The 22264-nt window shown below is 41.7% G+C and overlaps 1 protein-coding gene across 2 annotated transcripts in view; it reads left to right on the plus strand.

Annotated features, from left to right (window-relative positions):
- The first annotated feature begins 2397 nt into the window (after positions 1 to 2397).
- The window catches only part of ptp4a2b (protein tyrosine phosphatase 4A2b), a 32278-nt gene continuing 12411 nt past the window's right edge, over positions 2398 to 22264 (plus strand). Inside the window, exons 1-2 of one of the 2 annotated variants that reach the window (XM_080007735.1) lie at positions 2441 to 2477; positions 7159 to 7249. The gene's annotated coding sequence lies outside the window, so the exon portion shown is untranslated. Of the gene's footprint in view, positions 2478 to 7158; positions 7250 to 22264 lie in introns of both variants that reach the window. The other variant, XM_080007734.1, reaches the window with a different exon arrangement.

Genomic DNA, 22264 nt, shown 5'->3' on the forward strand with positions numbered 1-22264 from the left:
CGTCGTGTTGCCGTCACGTCACGTCACGCCCGCTCTTTCGGCGGACTCGGGGCCGCGCACTCGCGCTCGAAACTCCAACTGGGAGTTCCCGTTTAGATGGCCGTCGGCTCGCACTATTTGAAGCGGGGCGTCGCAGATTTCCGAGTTCCTTGTCGCCGAAAGGCAGCACGAGATGACGTCGCTGAAGTGGAGTGAATCCTGCCTTATTGCGGGTCGATGCGTGTGAAGGTCGAACGCTGACGTCACATCATTGTAGCTCTTTTGTCAGATTTGATTAGTTACTTCTTGAATTAAAGACATAGATTCGTGTCGATCTTGAAATGAATTGATTATGAGTAATCAACTCGGACTCAAGCTTGAACTCATTAATTGCACAAACTATTGATATATTTGTAACAAGGGACAACCATGAACTTCGAGGCAGATTCTGTAGATTGAGATTTCTTCCAAATTACTTGTAGAAGTGTCGTGATCGTCCGGCCCCAGGCGGACTTTCCTGAACCGATGCCGTGTTCAGGTCACACCGGAGTTACAGAGCTTATTGTGCGTAATCACCGGGTGTCATGACATTTCACAGCATATATGTATGACCGTATGTATATGTATGTGACAAATAATCTCTTGAACTTGAACTTGAACTTGAGTTACGAGTCGAATGCTTTGTACCTGCTCAAAACTATTTAGAAGTTTTCTATGTGTATGAGCTCGGCCAAGCTGGTTTAGCAGCATAGCGGAGCTTTTGTCTGAGATTTTTGTTCATGCTTTCATTAACAATCCTCATATTTATGTCTGTGACAGGTCGTTACGATCCTCTAAGTCTTCACATCTCGCTAAAAGGCATCAAAAAACCCACTGGAAGCAAACAAGGTAAACAATCTTTAAATGATTGATTGCAGCGCTGCACACTTATTATTATTATTTGAATTTTGTTAATGTTTTTCTCCTTGGCATTTTTCGGGCTAAAAGTGTCTGGAAAATGACAACAGCTGGAGCTGCGGACACGGTTGAGGCCTCGTTAGAACAGACATCTCGTGATTCAGGTTTCATCCATACTGACCCGCATTCGGAGCAGGAATTTGTGAAAAACCAATGAAATTTGACCGGAAGTAACCGTACACGCGCGCATCTCCCACACGCCAAGGTTGGAAAACTTCAGGTCGGGTGGTGGAGTGAGATGAGTTTGTTAGACGCTGGTTAGACGCTTTGTGACATCCTCATATATATGTGCAGGTTGTGGCCACGAACGCACATTCGCACCGTGCGAGCTACGTAGTGTGGACTCCATTGCTTTGTCACACGTGTGTGTGTGTGTGTGTGTGTGTGTGTGTGTGTGTGTGTGTGTGTGTGTGTGTGTCGCCTGACGTCGACAGGGCTTTTCGCTGGACATTTAATCTCTTTTGCCCTTTTTGTAAATATAAACACATTCTGTTTGCATCCAACCCAGGTGTTGTGTCCCTCTTTATTTTGGGGCATGAAGTGTTTCATCCGTTTGAATGGAACCGTGTTGTCGAGGAGCTTCCACACGGTGTGATTTCCTTGCACAGAGACACCTGAGGCGGGCCTCTGTGGACTACAGGTAGTAGACAACCACATTTCACTTTTTAGGATAAAGTAATAGCACGCAACAAGTGTATCGGTTTGTATTATAGTAATTATGTGTGTCTAACATGAGTAAACTGGACCTTGTATTGCTACCTGCAGCTATAATAATAATAATAATAATAATAATAATAATAATAATAATAATAAATATTATTATTATTATTATTATTATTCTTGCACACCTTTGCACAAAATATCTAGAAAAAAACAACCATATGGACCCTGACGGGTGGGCCATACATTTGTGAAAGGTTCTGGCCAGCTCTCCTATGGGGAAAAAAGGTGTGGCAAAGAAATCAAGTCGTCATGGAAACATATGTACACATATGAGAGGAATTCCCCACATAGACCAGCACATACATACACACACACGCATGCACACACACGACACAAGCACACGACACACACACACACACACACACACACACACACACACACACACGCACCCACACTTTTATAATTTCACCAATAAGCAATTAACTACCTCGACCAACGTACACATGCCAATATCCATTAGTTTAGTTATATTCATATTACTGCCTGTTTATTATCTCTGTAGGTCATTTAAATGGAACGTATTCGCCCTAGTAATCATTAATTAAGCACTGGATCGCCCATGTGTGCTGCAGTCTACCCTTGAGTAACATTTACCACTTGAAAGCCTCGTCAACGGACGTTTCCAGCGACCAAACGACGGTTCCGATCTCCCGCGTGGGACCTGAACGCAGCACGTCGAGGCTCCGCCCCCACAGCAGCCTCCGCCACCCAGGAGAGCCGGAGCCGCCACATTGAAGAAGACCAGACCAGCGAGCTGACAGCGGCCTCTGCTCCCCCTCCGCTGTAGTCCCGGGATTTCAATGTTCAGCCTGCTCTTTGTAAGTAGTAACGGGACGGGGAAGCTCCGCGGGGCCGTTGTATCCAGTACGCGGTGCTCATTGCCTGGTTTTCGGCTCCTGGCGCAAAGCTGATCTCGAAAGTTGGCTAAAGGTTAGCACAACTCTAGCTAGCATTAGCTTAGCTTAGCTGTTAGCGTTCCGAGCATTTCCTGGGAGCTGATCACATCAGCCAGTGTCGGCGAATCCTCAGATTTCGCGCTGTATCCCGGACCAGAGGTGTGCGGAAAATTGTTTTATCCGCCAGGCGAAGTCGACGGTGAACGTATTTGTCACGGGGCAGCTAAGGAAAACGCGTTGTTTTACCGTCGGATTTACCATAACACGGACCCTACGCTAGTCAGGGCTAGCAGCGCTGCCTTCCGCCCTTTGTGCAGATCCTCTGACCCAGCGCATGGCTGACCCACTTTTCCCCAAAGCTTTGTATTTGTTAATTGTATTTGCATTTGTTGATATTTATAATTTTGCAATTATGAATGCAAACTTACACTATTTCATATTTTTCACAAGAGTGAGTTGCTGGCACACGGGGCTATTGTTGATTTGTTAGGTTTATTGTAAATTGGCAAACGGTTCGATTTTTTTGTCCAATTTGAGTTCATATAAAGGACCATTGCTTAATGTATTACTGTTGTATCATTATTGCCTAATGTTTATTTTTTATGCGCGCTGCCATAACACCGCAACTTCCGTCTGGGGATGAATAAAGTATCCATCTAATGCAGGCCACACATTTGCTATAACGTTGGTTGTCTTTTACAAACGAATTACTTCAGTCTTCGACTTGGTGGGATTGTGTTGGTTTTCTTAATTCACGCCATTTTCTGGTTTCCTTCAAACGCAAGACACCCAACCACCAAGCATGTGGGCTCAATGAGATAAAGCATTTTTCTTTTTTACTTTTGGGGAGGAAGTTGACTGCAACAGCTGCGACACTCAGGTCACAGCACTTTAACAGCCTTTCTTTTTTTTTTTTTGTTTTATGATTCTCCCAATGGTGCTTTCAATCTCTCCCCTGTTAATAATTTATAGCAGGTGATTTTTTTTTTTAGTAAACTGTTAGCTTTGACCACTCCCACTGTAGTAGGTGGATGAGTCAATGAGTAACTGCTGAAACGGGTTAGATAATTGTACATTCCTGCTCATGAGTCACTGCAAGGTGACCCAATTTTCCGTGCACGTGAACAGTGTAACGCAAGACACGTTCAGCCCCCTACATGAATTCTTCTTAGTAGCAATTGGCCTATATAATCAAGTGGTTAACAGAAACAAAATGATTACGTTTTTTAAATGGATATTGACATGGACTGAATGCTTATAAGCTTTAACAGCCCTCACAGTCGGGGTACCTCCACACATTTGTGCTCTGAAAACATTAAAAAGTACAAGTAGGTCACTGATACTTGTGACCTGCTTTATATTAAATCTAATTGACATATGATTTGGGGGCCCACTCTTGAAATAGCCTTCTCCTTTTACCGCTCCCACTCAGCACAGCCTGCAGCCCAGGGAAGGCCCATGAAATGGTTCAGTCATTCATGGAACACCAGCCTCTCACTTTGCCTGTTTGGCAATTCCCTCTGTAGATTACATTGTATTTATCATAAGCTGCGTAATCTATGCTATAACAAGACTAGTCTGTCTCTATCCATCTCTGCCACTTCTGTTGAAATGCACTTTGGATGTAGCAACTCTGATGATTTGATGTTCATCTTTTCTACTTGTGAAGTAGCGCCGATATATTGCAACGCGTGGTTGTGTTAAGAAAAGCTCAAAACATTGACATTGATCCACACCATGTATAGCCCTCATTGAAATGCTTTATTTTCTTTTGGCAGAGAGCAATGTGAGTCATTGTCAGTTCTGACTAGGCAAATATTGTAGCTGCATCTAGGTTTTAAGCCATAACAGGATCTTCATTGGATACTCATGTTTATGTGATATCTAACCTCTAATTGGTAACTTTTCCCTTTTGCCTGCAATGTGGGGTAGATAGAAATTTTACCTTTTAATCCTGTCTTTCCTTGAAGATACAGTGACAGTGAGCTCTTGGTGGACATCATGTTGCTGTAACACACTTAAAACTAGCTTGATGGGTGTATGTGACCTTTCACACCAACAAGTGGCAGGTTCCCCTCTCCATAAATAAAGGCGAGTGTGGCGAGAACAGAAGTCCTCAGCCTTGGTTACCGTAACTGTGAAAAATGAGCCTAGTCTACGGTAACCTGAGTCCAGGGAGGGTTAGTGGGGGGGGGGGGGGTTCCACGCTGTAGTCCTCTTGCATTAGGCCCATCTAACAACAAGGTGCCTGAGTGTTTTAAAGGTGGCTCAACAGGCACGGTTCCTCAGCAACTGGAATAACTTTCTCATTGTCAAATCTGATTTGATCCACTTTGGTTTCTTCCGTTTGGTTAATTGACCTAATCTGCAGGTTATGGATAAGAGGAACTCACCCTTTGGGATGTATCAGTCACCATGGGAACCTCCCTTTACTTTCTCCGCTGTTAATTGGTTAATGAGTATTCACCTCCACTAACCTCGCTAGGGATACAAGACGGTGTTGCTTGTTTAAGTGCCAAGTCGCTGTCCAAAATCCATTTCAGGAACAATGCTTTGAGCTAATTTAACCTAAGGAAAACAATGGGCAATGAACATGTGTATGTGTCCTTACTTAAGTGCTTATGAAGAGTACGCAGTTAATCATGTTTAATAAGCATAAAAAAGTTATCCAATATTCCTGCCTCATAGCAGGAACTTATTTAGGAAATCTAGGACAAATGCAAACACATAAATGCAAAAAACGTTTGTTAGATTAAATTAAACAGAAGAGCTGCACCACTTATTTAATGCATCTGTTTAGAAAAAGAAACTCATCAATAAATGGAATGACTGTGGGCCAGATAAGTAGATGGAATTTGCTTCTTTAACGTGTTTCCACTGGACCGAAACAGTCCCTTTCTGGATTTGACTGAAAATTACACTGTGGCTTTGCAGGGCCACAGTTCCAAAACATCATCACCAAAGAACACAGGCCACAATGCAAATCTTTTGCCCCATAGCATATACAGACCTGCCAACCTGTATGCATTTTGTGTACCAACTATGCAATTCTTAGGTGTGTGTGTTTGTGTGCGTGCGTGTGTGTGTGAAACTAATGACAAAGTAATCGCTGTGAGCAATATGCTGAGGCTCGGACACACAATTTTTAAAGTTTTTTTCTACTCTCTGTTCCTCGTCACGGATTTCCTTATATGGTGACCTACTCCATCTGATCCGCTGTGCGTTTCTCCAAACAGAACCAATAAAAATAGTGCGGTTTTATTGTACATGTATTTATTTTGTATTATTTTAATTTCCGATGTTTACATGAAATAGAAAATCCCTGTGTTTGAGAGTCCCGGTGCAGTGTCCCTGTCCCCCACAAGCGTGGAGAACGGCAACGAAAGTCAGAACAAACTAAAACGGACCCGCACGTCTTTAAAAAGAAAGAGGAATTAATAACTGTACATGACAACTACTGTGTGTGTGTGTGCGTGTGCGTGTGCACTGTAGGCTGCGGCACGCTCCGCGTTTCTCCAAACAAAACCATGGATTTATTTATTTTATTTAACAACATTTTCGTAATTGAATGAAACTGTGATGAATGAAATGCCCAAAGCCCTGGCGTATCTCGCCGTGGGCTTGGGGCACCGTGCCTGTCCGGACACCGGTGAAAGTTTAAAATTAGGCCTAGTAGATCTAATATGAGTGAAGATTCAACAGCTGGATTGCTTATTTCTCACCTCAAATTTGTACAGAAGCACATTTTGGTGGACTGATGTGGTGAAATCTGTGAAAGTTTACAGAGGGCCTGCCTTGGGGGCTAGACCTGCTCATCCAGGAAGTGGAGCTGAGACCACGTTTGTCCAGATATATAATATTAAAAGGTTTTTTTTATGTTAGATTATATTAATTTAATTTATTTTTTAAATGATACTCATTTTGTTTTTGAACGAAACAAAAAAGCATAACAGGGAAGTCAAATTGTCAAGCGTGTTTTGCGCCATCTGATGGGCATTTATACCAAACAGTCTATTTGGAATGGATATCGGCCAATAACGGCCGGTGGCCGATCGATCGGAGCACCCTTAATCATTTTCTTAAATGCACAAAAAACCCAACTAGTCTGTAAATGCCTTCCAACACTTCAACAAGCATAAAAACTGTCGATAACATCCCTAATATATAATACATATGTTTTACAATAATTTACATTTAGTCATTTAGCAGACGCTTTTATCCAAAGCGACTTACAATTATTCAAACGCCGGACGCAGCCATCAGGAGCAATTTGGGGTTAAGTGTCTTACTCAAGGACACTACAGCATGCTAGCAGGAGGAGCCAGGGATCGAACCAGCAACCTTTAGATTACTAGACGACCAGCTCTACCCTCTGAGCTACCCTAATACGTTATTCTTTTGAAATGGTAGCTGTAGAAAGTCACGCATTGCCATATCTAGTCTTCTTCTGACCAGGCTAGCTGAAACTCATAAGCTGCCATGGTAAGCTTGCTGGCATCATCTCTAACTTTCCTGTTGTAACGGTTTTAACAAAAAATAACCTTACTTGTACCAATCGGTGGTGCTATATCCATGTTGTTTGTGTTTATTTATGTTTCCTCAGAACTGCAATAAAGCAGACGCGGGCTAGGTGACTGGCAATATCTCTTATTGGTTGACACCTCCTCTAGATGCACCTGGAACCATAGCAACAGGTAGGAATAGGATCCCTTATTGCGGCTGTTGTTTACAGCTGCTGTCAGCTACTGCAGCCATAGGTAACAGGTGGATAACACAGACTAACAACATGCCGAAGTACGTTTATGATAATTAAGATGGTATTAGCTGGTAAATATTTGATTTAAGTTGGCCAACATTTGTATTTTGTCAGAGGATATAGTTGTCTCATTTTCAGCAAATATATCTCAATTTGAGTTGTGTGGCTCCTAGGCTTGGGCTATTGTGCAAAATTCCAATCGGGATATCCGATTTTATCAGGGGCGTGCGGTATGGGTTGTGTGCGCATAGAACTTTATGTAATGTGGCAAATGTCGTCTCCCTGTTCCAGAAGTGCAGGATTTATGATTTACAAATCAAGTATTTACACAAAAAAAACAGTCTTTACTAAATTAAGTCCCATAGCAGTGTAAAGCAACAGGGAGGTTATTTTGGAGCAGGACGGAGTAAGGACTTGGAGGGTCCCTTAACTCAGTTGTGCTTAAAAATGTGGTTTCTTACATGCAGGAAACAAATTAAATTAAATAGATCTAAAATAAAAAGACAGGCACGGGACCTGCGCGCACCTCTGTCTGGAGAACTCTGCTTAAATTCTCAGAGTTATGTTGACATTTTTCATTTTCCATACAAGTGGGACTAAGGAAATAAAATAAATCTAAATCTTTCTCTATGAGATCATAATACAAAGCTATATCGTAATCACAAGATTTGCATATTGAGTGGCAGGTACGTGCAGGGGGGTGTCCGAGCACCTGCCCCATGGACCCCACAGTGACCTTATCAAGCGTGCTTATTTTTATTTTAAATTAATGGGTGTCGAGGTAGCAGATTGTATGGGCAAGATTTACTGTATTCATGAGGAACTCCTTGTGAACCTCGCACCTCGGCAAACCTGCCATGTGCGCACAGGGGCTCCGCTGTGCTGCTCTGTTTGCCCAGAGTGGCTAAGTGCCTAGAACAGGAGCTGGGGGGGGATGCGCTTTTTTTCTCTTGTTTTTTTTCAGCACTTGCCCCTAAAAGTCTCTGTACTGGACTGTAGACCCGATCACCAGTGGTTACTGGACAGCCCCCCCCCCCCCTCTCTCCGCTCAAGTTTCAGAACATGGTAAACTGCTCTTACACCGTTACAACTCTAGATTTTTTTTCCCCTGGCAAATGAAAACAAAACAACACGTCAGCCGTCGATGTTAATTGAGATCAGTGGAGTTGATCGCCGGTGATGGAGTTGATCGCTGATAGACGACTAAATCATAAGTCGGCCCAAGCCCCATGGCGCCTCCTCATAGTTTGACCTTGACTGTGCTTCGTATGTCCACGGGGTTCATATAAATTACTTTGTTTCCAGGATCCCAACTAAGGTCATGAGTCATATTTTCTCTTTCCAATGCTGGAGTGGAGTCTCATAGCCCCGTTGATGTTGTATATGTACAGCAACACATTAAAATGGCACCTCCTGTTGTTTCGTCAGCTTGTCTCAGTAAATATTTAAATAGCAGCACCATTGCTTTCCTCTGAGCCCCCCCACAAGGGGCCACAACATAACCCACAGGAGCACTTGTTGCTACCCTTGAGATGTTTGTTGGTATGGCAACATGCATCCTTTGATGTTATCAGAAGGCACAGTCAGTCTCCAAAATGTCAGGGGGCCTAGCGCAGCGGTGGGGCTCCATAGCCCTCAGCAGGATCCCGAGCAGGCATTCTCCTTTTAATGGCCTCTGTTCTTTTTAAGTACCCTATGGAAATCTCCACCATCTGTATTTCAGGCTTTTAAAGCTTTATTTCTACTAAGCTTTCTCTTAACTTTCTTGCCCATCTTTTTTCTAAATAATTTGCTCAGAACTTAGCAATAGCCTTTTCCTCAGTCCACTCTATGCCCTTTGCATGTTTAAGCTGTTCAGACTGTTTTATTTGCCTGCACACTTCAAAATCGTCCAAACCCTTGGAGCATTTAAATTAACTGGCGGTTTCAACTGAATATACTTCTGCAATCAAAAGAACCAAGGACTTCCATTCTCTTCTATTTTATTCTTTTTTTTTTTTTATCAGAAAGGCAAAGTCCAACACAATATGAAGGCTTCAGGTTCATCGCATTCAGAGATCACAAAATGAGAAATTTACAAATACAAATTTGTCACTTTCAATCCATAACCGACAACTTTATTGAGGGTTCTGATGTGGAGTACAGAGTACTGTGGAGTATTTTTATTCTTATATTTATGACACTTCATTCCAGAATATGAAATTGAGGAATAACTTGTCAGAATTGAACACACTATCAAACCAGAGTTGAGTGATGAAAAGATGCTTATTGTGAAATAAAAAGTGCAAATGGTCATTACTGAGTGACAAACGGTGGTTGTGGCTTGTTAACAGTGTGATACTGCGTGCAGAACGATTGGCAAAAAAGCTCAGATTGGCCAGTCAAGTGCAATTTATAGTTAAAGAGACCACCCAAAGTGAAATATGGCAACACTTTGGCTACCACACCAATGAAAAGATGAGCCTCAGATAGGGCTGCACTGAATTTTCATTGAGTTAAAAGTTTGAAGCCAACACATCCAGGCTTGTTAAGCCCCTTATCCTGGTAGAGAACTGAACACAAATCAACAACATTCGCTATTGTTAGAATTATGCCTTAAATTGATTGAGCTTTGCAGCTAAATTATTATTTTGAAGCTAAAAGTCTAATATTTGGAATGAGGAATGGTTAATGCTATCTAAGCATTTATACCAAATCAGAACCAATAATATACAAATGTCCTGCTGTAACGCTTATGGTAAAAATTGCCAAATCGAAGAAATTGCTAGTTCTCTGTAGAGCTGTGTAGCCCACCGACAAAAGGACTTATTAACATTGTGGCTCGATTTAGTAAATTATTGTAATATTGCATTTAAGTAGAATTTCCTTCATTGACATATTTGAAAGGGGAGCCATATGTCCATGGATATTCTGTGTGAATGATCACCAACAGTCATTTAGTGATCCATTCAAACATTTCAGGAGAATGTTTAAATTGCTTAGTCCTGGGACCAAATCAATGATCAAACTTCTTTGGTATAGCTGCACCCTTTTTCAGTCCCGCAGGCTTGTCAGAGTTTCCGTTCGGAAAAATTGGTGCCGGTCATGGTGTCCTGGAAGATTTCAATTTCCCGTACAAACAGTGATTCCGTCAATTATTATCTGTTTATTGAGCTTAAAATCAATTGATAAGCAGGCTATATAGAAAATGTAATCAAGGCATGTAGATGTATAATATTTTTTATTCAATATTCTAAATAGAATCCACCAGTTAACGCCATTTTAAAAATAAATAAATAAAAATTGTGCATTTTACTACTTGAAATCAAGTAATTTCCATTTGAACAATAAGTAACAAGTGCAGCCGCTTTTATTAACATTTCACTGAAAGAAAACTTCGATCAAATCAGAAACAAAATAAATATGGCAAGTAGGTCTAAATAACTACTAAAATTAGTGTTGTCCGTCTTCATATTTTACACAATAAATATTTACAGTGTTTTGGGTCGGAACATAAATATCCCCCAAAAAAACCTGCCAAACTATGGATATGTGTCCACTACACATCATCTTTCCGTTTCTCCTCAGAGATCTAGATGCTGCGGTTGCGTCTCCATATGTGTATTGTGTTTACATGTGCAACCCCTGCCCCCTCCTTTGAGGAGGGGGCGGGGGTTAGTTTTATATCGACAAAAGTGATCGGTCAGGGGTTAACGGTCAGCTTTAGATCGTCCAAACTGATTGTCTTTCCGTTGCAACTTGCCGAGCACGGAAATAAACAGATCCGCCTAATTCTTTTTTATCAAAATGAGTCACCCAGCACTAATTCAAATTGTGCTTGGAGGGATTTGTTTTCACCAGACATTATGACCGTAGAGATTTAAATATGTCGGACAAATTTTCCTAGTCCAAAACCGACAATTACTGGATAACGGAAACACTGAGGCCTATACTGACACTTAATTTGAACAGCAAATACGCCTGTTTTATTTTTATTTTTTATTGAAAGTGAACTGCATTCCTGATATGGACTATGACATAGAACAGGTGCTATTTTAAATGATTATTTTATTTTTCCAAATAGGCCAGGTGCCAAAGTGGGAGCTGCAGCTCGAGCTGACAGAGCTCTCAGCTTGTGCGTTCCAATCATTTAAAGAAAAAGTGCACTCTGATTCAATAAAATTATATATTCCACTTGATATGTCCACTTGAGGGGGCAGAACAGAGTACCGGCAGCTTGTGAGAAGTGCCGGTAGGCATGGGTACACGTGCCACAAGAGTAGCCAACGTTATGGATATGATTTGGATTGTGATATCAAAGATAATGTTAAACTGAACATGGTGCAGGAATATGAGTAGAATTAGGAAACAAGTCTGATTAGAGAATGATGTACAGAGTGGACACAGACATGGTAGAGGAGAAGCGACAGACTTGCAGCAGTGTGGAAAAGTTTGCCTTGTATGGCTAAGCATTTATTTTAAGTATGAAATTATGTGAAATGATTTATTAAACTACAAAAAATAACATTATTTACAGTGATTTAATGTGACTGGACTCTATGGTGACAACATGAAAATAAGTATTAGAGGTGCCATGCTATATGAAATAATACATACTTTTTCCAAATAGGCAATAAGTGCTATAGTTACAAAACAAAAATAAGTCTTAGCGAAGATGACAAAACGAAAATCAGTCTTGGCAGATTTGTTCCTCTAAAGAAAAAACAGCATGTCAACGTGTTTTGTGGATAGGCGCATCCGCAGCCTGTTGACAACAGCAGTTGAAAAAGCCCTCTCTGCTGGAACAGAGGTGGCATGTATGGCAAGGAACTGCCTCGCAAGGACGCAGAGATGCTTGAAACGGGATTTGTTGTTTAGCCACCATAACACGAGATTATCATCAGGTGAGATGCATGGCTTGTTAAAGTACTGATCCATTTTGTCTTGGTCGGCATCCTCCGCACTGTAATCCTTCCCAAATAAAGCACTCATTGCCATGGTTTTTGCAGGTCAACCCCTGCCTCCTCGCTATCTTCCATCATGTCAGCAGCAGCATTAGCTGCTTCTCCGCTGGCGTTCAACTCTGTTGTACAATCTTTTCTTGAATGCCAAGACGTAATTCTGGCTGGTTCACGGAGCACAGATGCTTGTGTCTCGAATCTAATACAAAGGCAATCAGGGCCGTTTTGCCTGTATAAAACACACAAATGATTGTTTGTTACCTAACATTAATGTGTGTGTGTGTGTGTGTGTGTGTGCTCAAAGTAGCCTAGGTTGACATTTATTTAAAAAAACAGTGCCTTTTTGCATTCCACTTAATGGATTTGCAGTGTCAATGGGCTGGCCGAGGGAAGCTGCCATTGTCTGTTTGAACTTGGGCACGCTTGGAGAATCTCCTGGCCGGGTGATTAGAAGACGACTCAGAAGGCTGTTTGTCAGAGTCCACCAAGGAAATGGAGACATTTGTCTCACTGTAGAGAGCTGTAGTGGCGCACTTACGTAAGTGATCAAAGTACTGGTAACGTGCCCTTTATTGTTTGCAAGCACTCTATCAGTTCCTAGGTTTGAGCGTCACTGAGTTTTGTAACAGTTCGGTCTGATATTGCAGCTGTTATTGCCAAGCTTTGTTTGTGCAACGATCCATCATGTCACATTCCGAGTTCCATCTAGTACGACAGCACTGGATCAGTTTATGCAGAGGTAAACTCGGTTGCTCTTGTTTTCTCTTCAACACAGCTGTGGCCACAGTGCAGTGATGGAAGTAGGAAACCATTCCACTGCATACAGCTACACAAGTCATGTTGGGAATTTTCAAGCCGACTTTAAGTGTGTGTGTGTGTGTGTGTGTGTAACAACACGCTCCCATTCATCCACAAGGCGTTCATTTGCAAGAGTTATGTTCCTTGCATTGTCGTGAACTCACCCACTCACCAGCGACGTCTCCGAGGCTAGCGGCTAGATTTTCCGCCGTGTGCCGTTCATCTGTGCTTAGAGTCTGGATTACAGCACTCCTCATGTCCCACTGATCCAGGTAATGACATGTAACCGTCACATAAGATTCTGCTGCATGAGAAGTCCATGCATCGGTCGTGATGGCTACACTCTTGGCATCAATCAAATTCACCTTAAGTAATGTAGCTGCTTCCTCGTACTGTTTCTCAATTCAGCTGGTTATCATCTTTGGTGATGGCACAGAGTTTTGCGGTTCAACAAATTCCATTCACCTACGAAAGCCTGCTAGCTCCCTCCACGAAACTTAATGGTAGCCTATCCCCAGAAACCATTTTAGCAATTAGCTGAGTGAGATGCTGTTTTCGGCTGTTATCACATTTGCGTTTGGCTGTAGTGGAATCAGTCATACTTTCATATGATTTAAAATGTTAACATAATTTCTTTTGTTCGCCATCTTTGTCCTTTAGTTAAATACTTTGGTGCTGAAGTTGCAAATGGCTCCTTATCACAGTAGTAAAACCATGGTAAAACATCTTCATCGCACACAATGAGCACTCTACTTTCTCCTGGGTAACTGGGTAAAATGACGCTACACTTCGCTCTCTCTCGCTGCTGTCATTCTCTCATACAGGTACGTTCTTCTGTGTGCTACACTTATTAGAGTCTGGGCGTAAAAGTAGTACAAAAAGAAATTTTATAATCAGTAGTCGATAGAAAATAGTCAATCAACGTCACTGCCCGAGTCGATTAATCGATAAGTCGACTAACCATGCCCATCCCTATTTCCTGACATTTTGGAATCTTGGCAAGGGCCTCGCACAAGGTGCAATGGTTACACTTGGTTACATACCAAAAACAACTTTTTGTCAAATAACTTAACCATACCTAACACTAACATTTTGGCTTACTTAAATGTTAGTGAAATATCTGTGGCACCTGACAACTTGATCAGCCCCTTTTTCAGTTTTGAAGGGTGCTGAACGCAGTCAACACAGTCTAGCTTTTGTCCGTACGATTGTTTTCCTCTTCCCTTTTCTAAGGTACAGAGGGCTGGGCTCTTTTAGTCCTCTCTAAAGAATGATTGTCTCTTGTCCCCCGTGGCCTCCTTGTGGGCGCTATTTGAGGTCTTTGATCGGCACATTGTTTATCTGCGCTCACTCAGACTGCAAAGCTGTATGATAAGTGGACATTGCTGTGTTCGTGTTGGGAGAGTTTCTGTTCAACGAAACATTCTCACCTCCTTCTTCAATCCACTTCATGTAGGGGGCAAGCCAGAATAACAACTTCCCCACATGACCACAAGATTGGCTGCCATCTACTGGGAGCAAACAAAGGTAGCCTATTAGATGCAGGTGCGTGCGCTCCTTTCTGTGGGTTTTTAGGAAATCCTTAGTAGGCTGTATTTTAACATAACTCTTGCGTTGTGTTAAAGTGTCAGCTAAACCACTTTGTTGACACTGTTTCCCAGGTACCTATACTCCGTGTAGGTTTGCTTCATCGTGATACAGTGGTACCTCGACTTACGACGTCATGTACTTACTACTAATCCAAGATACGAGTAGCGATAGTCGCGAAAATTTGTATCGACTTGCGACCAACTGCTCCAAGATATGACCGTGTAAATTTGCAGTTGGCGCGTCGACGGCCAGTCAGAAGTCAGTCAGCGGGCGACCTACATCGTGTGTGCACGTGGTTCGTGGCTTATCGATATTTTTTCATATTTACTGTGTTTGTGCTGGGTATTTTGTTTATTTTCACCCTTCATGATTTCATAATTTATATGGGAAAAATTGCTTTGGCATACGACTTTTTTAGCATACGACCGTTCTTATAGAAAAAATTACAGTCGTAAGTCAAGGTACCACCGTGCTTGGAAACCGTCAAAGTGGGTTCGGGAAAAAACGTGCAATGCTGATGGGCAGACCTCAGGAATTAAGTAAATGCGTATATTGGTGGGTAGGGGAGCCAATATTGTGTTGGTCATACTATAGAATGATTTATTGCTTTTGTTTAGTGAATAATACAGAAGATAAATAGCTTAAAAGAAATTGCATATTCAATCGCAATATTGGTCTAAAAAAAATGGCTATTCATTTTTTTTTTTTCCCCAAATCGTTCTGTCCTCATGTACTTGTACTCTAGAAAATTCTGCAATACTCAAACCAGATACCAACAGAATGTAACGTGATTGCGTAGTTCATGGTCAAAAGGGAGAGCAAAAGAAAAGGTCAGTTCATTGTGGGGTTTTTTTCCCGCCTATAAGTTAAATGTTCTCAAATATAGAAACTTTAATAAAATACGTTTTTCAAATCGATAAGAACATTTTGCACTTCTTTTGACAAAATATCGATCAAAACATCTGCAATCGGTGCGCTAGGACTCTCTAAAATCGGGATCCACATTGGACCAAAAAGTCTGGCATCGGTTGGGCTCTAATACATAAATATACATACTTACTAGTGGTCGACTCATATGGGGCTTTTTTAATTGCCAATATTTAGAGAGCAGAATGGGTGATGGCCGATATATAATGCTGATATCATGTCGTTTTTTTTTTTTTTTTTTTATAAAAATGTTTATATGTATAACTTAATATCAAATTAGACACAAAATTGCTGAACTTAAATGAACATTTATTTCATTTATTGTCTACATTGTGTCTGCTGTGTACTTATCTTATGTAAAAAAAAAAATGTATCAACTAAATTGTCAACAGCTTATCAAAAAACTAAACTTGGTTATAAAAAAAAAAAAAAAAGAATGAAATATAAATTATCATAAACAATGGGGTGGGGGGAATAAAAATAAACAGCGTGATATTAAAGCCTGGTCAGGAGCTAGAGATTCTCCCAATTACAGAAGTGCAGGATTTCTTATATAAAAGTAACGTATTTACACAAAAACACTTTTTGACTAAATTAAGTCCCATAGTAACGGGAAGATGGTGTGAGGCGGCACAGGACAGAGATTTTGTTTGTAATGGGGCAGAACTGGACAGTCCCTTAACTCAGTTGTGCGTAAAATTTGTTTCGTACAAGTGTGAAAAACACAAGAATAAATAGATCTAAAATAAATACGCAGGAAAACTGCACGCGAATGCACGCATAGTGCGGCGCTTTCTGGAGGAGAGAAAAAGACTTCATTCAAATTCGTGCAAATTCATGCAAATTATTTCCAAACAGCACTCCTGCTGTTTACTTTCAAATTTGGATGCAGAGCTAACACCATAACAAACCGGAGCGAATGAGATGAAGAACACATGAAGACAGAGATGAGTGAGAGGAGGCGGGGCTATGTGGGCGCTGCAGCGGTGTCTGTCAACTCCCTGTCAGAGAAGAGAGCGAGGAAGCACAGCTGATATCGGTAGTGCGGAAAAACTGTGACTATTAAAACTGTGTGTGTGTGTGTGTGTGTGTGTGTGTGTGTGTGTGTGTGTGTGTGTGTGTGTGTGTGTGTGTGTGTGTGTGTGTGTGTGTGTGTGTGTGTGTGTGTGTGTGTGTGTGTGTGTGTGTGTGTGTGTGTGTGTGTGTCAGCCACAACATTAAAAAAAAACACGAACAGGTGAAGTGATAGATCCATCTTGTCCAATGGCATCTGTCAAGGGTGGGATATATTAGGCAGCAAGTGAACAGGCAGTTCTTGAAGTTGATGTGTTGGAAGCAGGAAAGGATCTGAGCATGTTGAAAGCGCATTTCATTTGCACGTTTAGTGTCAGAAATGGAGCAATGAAAAAAGGTGGCTTGGTCTGTTGAATCACATTTCCTTTTCCATCATGTGGATGGCCGGATGTGTGTGCGTGTCGTTTACTTGGAAGACACGGCACCAGGGTGCGCTATGGGAAGAAGGCAAGCCGGCAGAGGCAGTGTGAGGCTCTGGACAATGTTCTGCTGTGACAGCTTTGGCCCTGGCATTCATATGGATGTTACTTTGATGCATACCACCTACTTAAACATTGTTGCCGCCCAAGTACACCCCTTCATGGCAACGCTATTCCCTAATGGCAGTGGCCTCTTTCAGCAGGATAATGTGCCCTGCCACATTTCAAAAATTGTTCAGGAATGGTTTGAGGAACATGTCAAAGGCTTCAAGGTGTAGGTGTTGACTTGGCCTCCAAATTCCCCCAATCGAAATCTGATTGAGGCTAAGGCCGATTGTGGCTAATCGATATACACTGATCAGTATACGTCGGTATACGCTGATCAGCCACAACATTCGAGGCATGGACTCCACAAGATCTCTGAAGGTGTCTGGTGTCACACATGATGTAAAAGAAAACATGATTCATCAGACCAGGCCATTCTCCCATTGTTCCATGGTCCAGTTCTAATGCTCACATGCCCATTTTACATGCTTTCGGCGGTGGACAGGGGTCAGCATAGGCACTCTAATCCGTCTGCGGTTACGCAGCCCATACACAGCAATCGGCAATGCGCCGTGTGTTCTGACACCTATCATAGCCAGCATTACCTTTTTCAGCAACTTCTGCTTCAGTAGCTCTTCTATGGTATTGGACCAGAAGGGCTCGCTGTCGCTTCCAACATGCATCAATGAGCCCATGGGTGCCCATGACCCTGTCGCCTTTCACCGGTTGTCCTTCCTTGGACCATTCAGGTAGGTTCTAGCCACTGCATACCGGCAACACCACACGAAACCTGATGTTTTGGAGATGCTCTGACCTAGTTGTCTAGCCATCACAATTTGGCCCTTGTCAAAGTCATTCAGATCCTTGTGTTTTTCCTGCTTCCAACTTCAAGAACTGACTGTTCACTTGCTGCCAAATGTATCCCACCCTTGACAGGTGCCAATGAGATGAGCAATGTCTTGGTTTTTCCTGCATTGAAAAGCCTTAGGCATCCACCCTAAAGCTTTTCTTCACTCCACCTATGCCTTCTAGGAGAAGGGCAAGAAAAACCCATATCAAATGCTTAAAAATTGTCCACACATTTTTTTGCTGCAATTTGGTCATCCCACCAGCAGGTGCCACTAGACTATCGTTATGTAGCTCGACCTTTCAGAGCTGGGGAGGAACACACGACAAGACCGCATAAGTAGGAGAGACGAGCGTTCATACAAGTCAGCGAGGGACAGACTTTTGGGCTCAACCTAAGTTGTTTTTTTTCACGGGACATAGGTAAGGTTAAAAAAAATTGACGGGTGATTCACGCAATTAATTTTTTCCCCTCAGTTTGGAAAAAAATCTTTTTCTTTTGAGAGAACGCAATAACACTTCATTCCTGCATTCTGATGAATTTTTATGCACCAATTTGTGCTTCAATTTCAAAGTCCTCTCTGCTACTCAACATGAATGTAAGGAAAATAAATAGTCAATAAGAGTGAAGCACAGTTGCATCAATTATATTAAGCATTAAAACATCAGATCATAGACATGGGTAAAATGGTTTGGTCTGTTAAGACTGACAAGACTGACCCACCCCTGGTTCCGTGGTTCAGATCTGTATTTGGACAGCCTCTTTCTTTTTACGGGTAGACTTGAGCTGGAGGTGTTCGCCGACATTTTTAAATACTGCGCGTCTTGAGTCTCCGTAACCAGGGCAATGATCACTTAGAGGGACAAACAACTTCCCTGTCATTCTGATTTAATGCTTCTCTGCTATGTCTTGTGAAACTCTTTGGGTATTATTATTTCTCATGTCATTCCAAGCAGGTGAGAACATAGTGTATGCCTAAAAAAAATACAGTGAAAATACAGGACAAATCATGTCCCTTATTGATTCGGTAAGGGACAGTGAATTTTATTTTCCAATACAGGACAATCCCGTATTACAAGGGATGGGTGGCAACCCTACCTAAGGGGCTCCATACATTTGTAGTCCCCCTAATAAATGTGATTTAGCCATTTAAATAGCCTGGCTAGTTCAGCATGTTATGCTGGATCATTACAAATGTCATAAAATAACATTCAATGTCAAACAAAGAAAATAAAATGAGTGAGTAACTGCCACCAACAATAATAAATGAATGAATTAGCTACCAAAAGACTGTTTAAATAGGCGGTTGTTCTTGTGCATTCACAGATCATGGACAAGAGAAAAGGCGAGATCATGGATTTCATGTGTGGTAAATAACCTATAATTCCAGCCAGCCAGTCAGGTCTGAGCAGTAGCATGACGTGCAAGAGCAGGTGGATGAGGCTCTGGATGAGGTGGAGGTATGGCGGAACTTAGTTGATCCATAATCTGTACGGGTCCCCCCACCCCCACACAGTTGGGCTCGCATGTTCAAGTTCAAGTTCAAGAGATTATTTGTCACATACATATACATACGGTCATACATATATGCAGTGAAATGTCATGACACCTGGTGATTACATGTGAACCGCGGATCAATTGCAAAATGTAACCATAATAGTGAAATAGGGTTTTATTGCAGCTGTTACTTTAAGTAATAATTCCATAAATCCAGATGCAGAGTTGCAGTGAAAAGAAGATAAGATGTGCCTTGTGTTCTACTCTAAAGCGCAGTGATTGGTTTGCAGTACGTCGCCCTATGTTGCTGCTACTTTGCGAAATGTCGTGACGCAAATGTCGCTGCAATGCGTCTGCTCGACCGCCGTATTGGAGCGGTCAAGAGCCGCTAGTAAACAAGACAGTGTATTGAGAGATGCAGACTTCTCTACAAAATCGACTGTAATTCACTTAATTCTAAACCGATTTTCATAAAAATTGTTATAAATGTGTGAAATTATACAACATACTGGAATCAAATTCATTTACTTGGGGCGAATCTAAAAATATTCTTTCATTCGCTACCACGTTTAAAGGAAGAAGGTATCATTTTAATTTTACTTAAACGTTTCACATTTTAAATGTTGTTTCCATTAAAGACCAGGGGCAAACGTTCCTTTAAGTGTTTTTACAGATTACATGGAAAGCAAAAATATATTTGCCCCCCCCCCCGCCCTTTTATTTATTTAGTTTTTTATTTAGTTCTTTATTTAGTTATTTATTCTATAATTTGTATTTATGTTTTTGCTGATCCGAAAAATGATCCGATCCGTAACTCAAAAGCACAATGCGATCCAAATTGTGAGTTTTGTGATCTGTTGCACCCATACTTCAGGGGCCTTGTTAAAATGTTTTATAGTGCAAACAAAGTTAGGAGGTTCAAATTCTCGGCCACTGGATGTGACATCTGATGTCATTATTAAAGTAAATTTTCCGTGGTCACAACTAAGCGCTAATATTTATTTCCTGTTTTAAAGCTACTCGCTTTTTAATTATGGCACTTGATATTGTTTTAGTGGCACTTTAAAGCTGTTTCAGTTTACACATCTTTCAATAAATATTTACAATGTTCCAATTTCTAATGTTTGTCACGCATTTAATTTTTTATACACCTCAATAATACATTGTAGTGGTCTCTTAAAGACCTGAACTTTCATTCCAAATATAAATGTACAGAGACGGCACATAGAGTTGACAGTGGCAGGTACGCCTGACCGACCACCGGACCAGTCGCTGTCACGCAAAGTTACGACCTAAGCCTTTTTTTGAGCCAGGAAAGTCCCTGAATGTTATTCACTTAACCTGTCAGTGGTCTTACTGTTGTGGCTCATCGTTATGTGTCTTCAACACAAAGGTTATTTACCTTTTCACCTTAAGTGTCCTCCTGTACTCTTATTGTGGTAAGGTAAGCAATCTCATAAGACCCTTGATTAAAGTTGCACCTGTGCCGTCTGAAATGACTAGCTGCAATTCAAGAATCCTTGAGGCCTCTTGGAGCCCTCCCACTAATTGCCAGCTCTAAGGAATTCGGTAAACAAAGTGGAAGGCTGCCTGACAGAGCATTGCGTTCAGCACAATGCTCCGATATGAAAATCGTCAGGGACTGAAGCCTTTAAGAGGCACAGCAAGTTTCAGCTCTCAACTAGTTTTACTGGTTTGTGTTTTGAGCTTGCCATACTCTGCACACATCTTGCCTGGACATGCCTGGACTTTCAGTCGCTTGTCTGACATTGAGGATCATAACTTGCAAGGAGACTCATGTGGGGAAGAAGGTGTTTGATTGTAACTCTTGTGTGTTGTTTGTTGAAGTATTGCTGCAAACCTAACTGTTGTGGTGCTCACTCATTTGTGGGTGTGAATTGTTTGCCCATTGCAACGGTGACCTGTTAACATGCCCCACGCAGAGGCTCTTCTATCTTGTACTCTGACCCCAGGGGCAAATAAACTGCTTTTATCCTCTATTGCATGTGAGCGTATTTTAACTGTATTATCTACTGAAAAATATGCTCCTTTCCATTAGGTGTATCAATATAAAGACGGCCACAACTTAAAAGTTTGATCCATCTGGCTGGCCTCACAGTATTGACGTCACAGAGAGAAAGCAGCTGGGGCTTGGAGCAGGTGTGGGACAATGCGTTATCTAAGTTCTACGGTCTCTCCTTAGCAATTCACTTCTCTCAATGTTACTTGGCTTTTGTTCAGTCTCCTGCTCTGTTTGCATTTTGCTTGTGCATTCTGATTTATTTATTTCTTTATTTTTTCCAGAGTTGCTTTCCTTTTTGGATTTTCACTTGCAAGCCCATTACTCATCCACATTTTACTCCATCGCATTTCCTTCCCCTCTTGGCCCTTTCCTTGCTGATCCATTATCTGTTAACTGTTTAACACTCATAAAGGCCATAGGAATGAGGAGAACCCTCTCTGGTGCCACACTGACATTTGGCTCTCAGCCCCTGGCTCTGTGCCACTCCCAACTGGTGGATTCTGGGGCTCACCACTGGGTGTATTCTTACATTTCCCCTATTCCCTTGCTATAATAACAGTTGCTGGTGATTTGACCTTGTCTAGCTAGCAAGTCCTGGTCAATGCTCATACTATCAGATAATTTGAGAGGAATGCCTTGACACCTTGGCTTCACATGGGACATTCAATCAATTTCAATGGGCTTGGGTGTATTTTGCTAGAGACAACGTTACACATATGGAGTAAGGTGCATGCTCATTATTTGTGTAACCATCAGATGGATCTGTCGGCAGTGGCCTCTGCAGATCCTCTCT

Source organism: Zeus faber (genome assembly GCF_960531495.2).
Source record: "Zeus faber genome assembly, chromosome: 1".
Classification (NCBI taxonomy): Eukaryota; Metazoa; Chordata; class Actinopteri; order Zeiformes; family Zeidae; genus Zeus; species Zeus faber.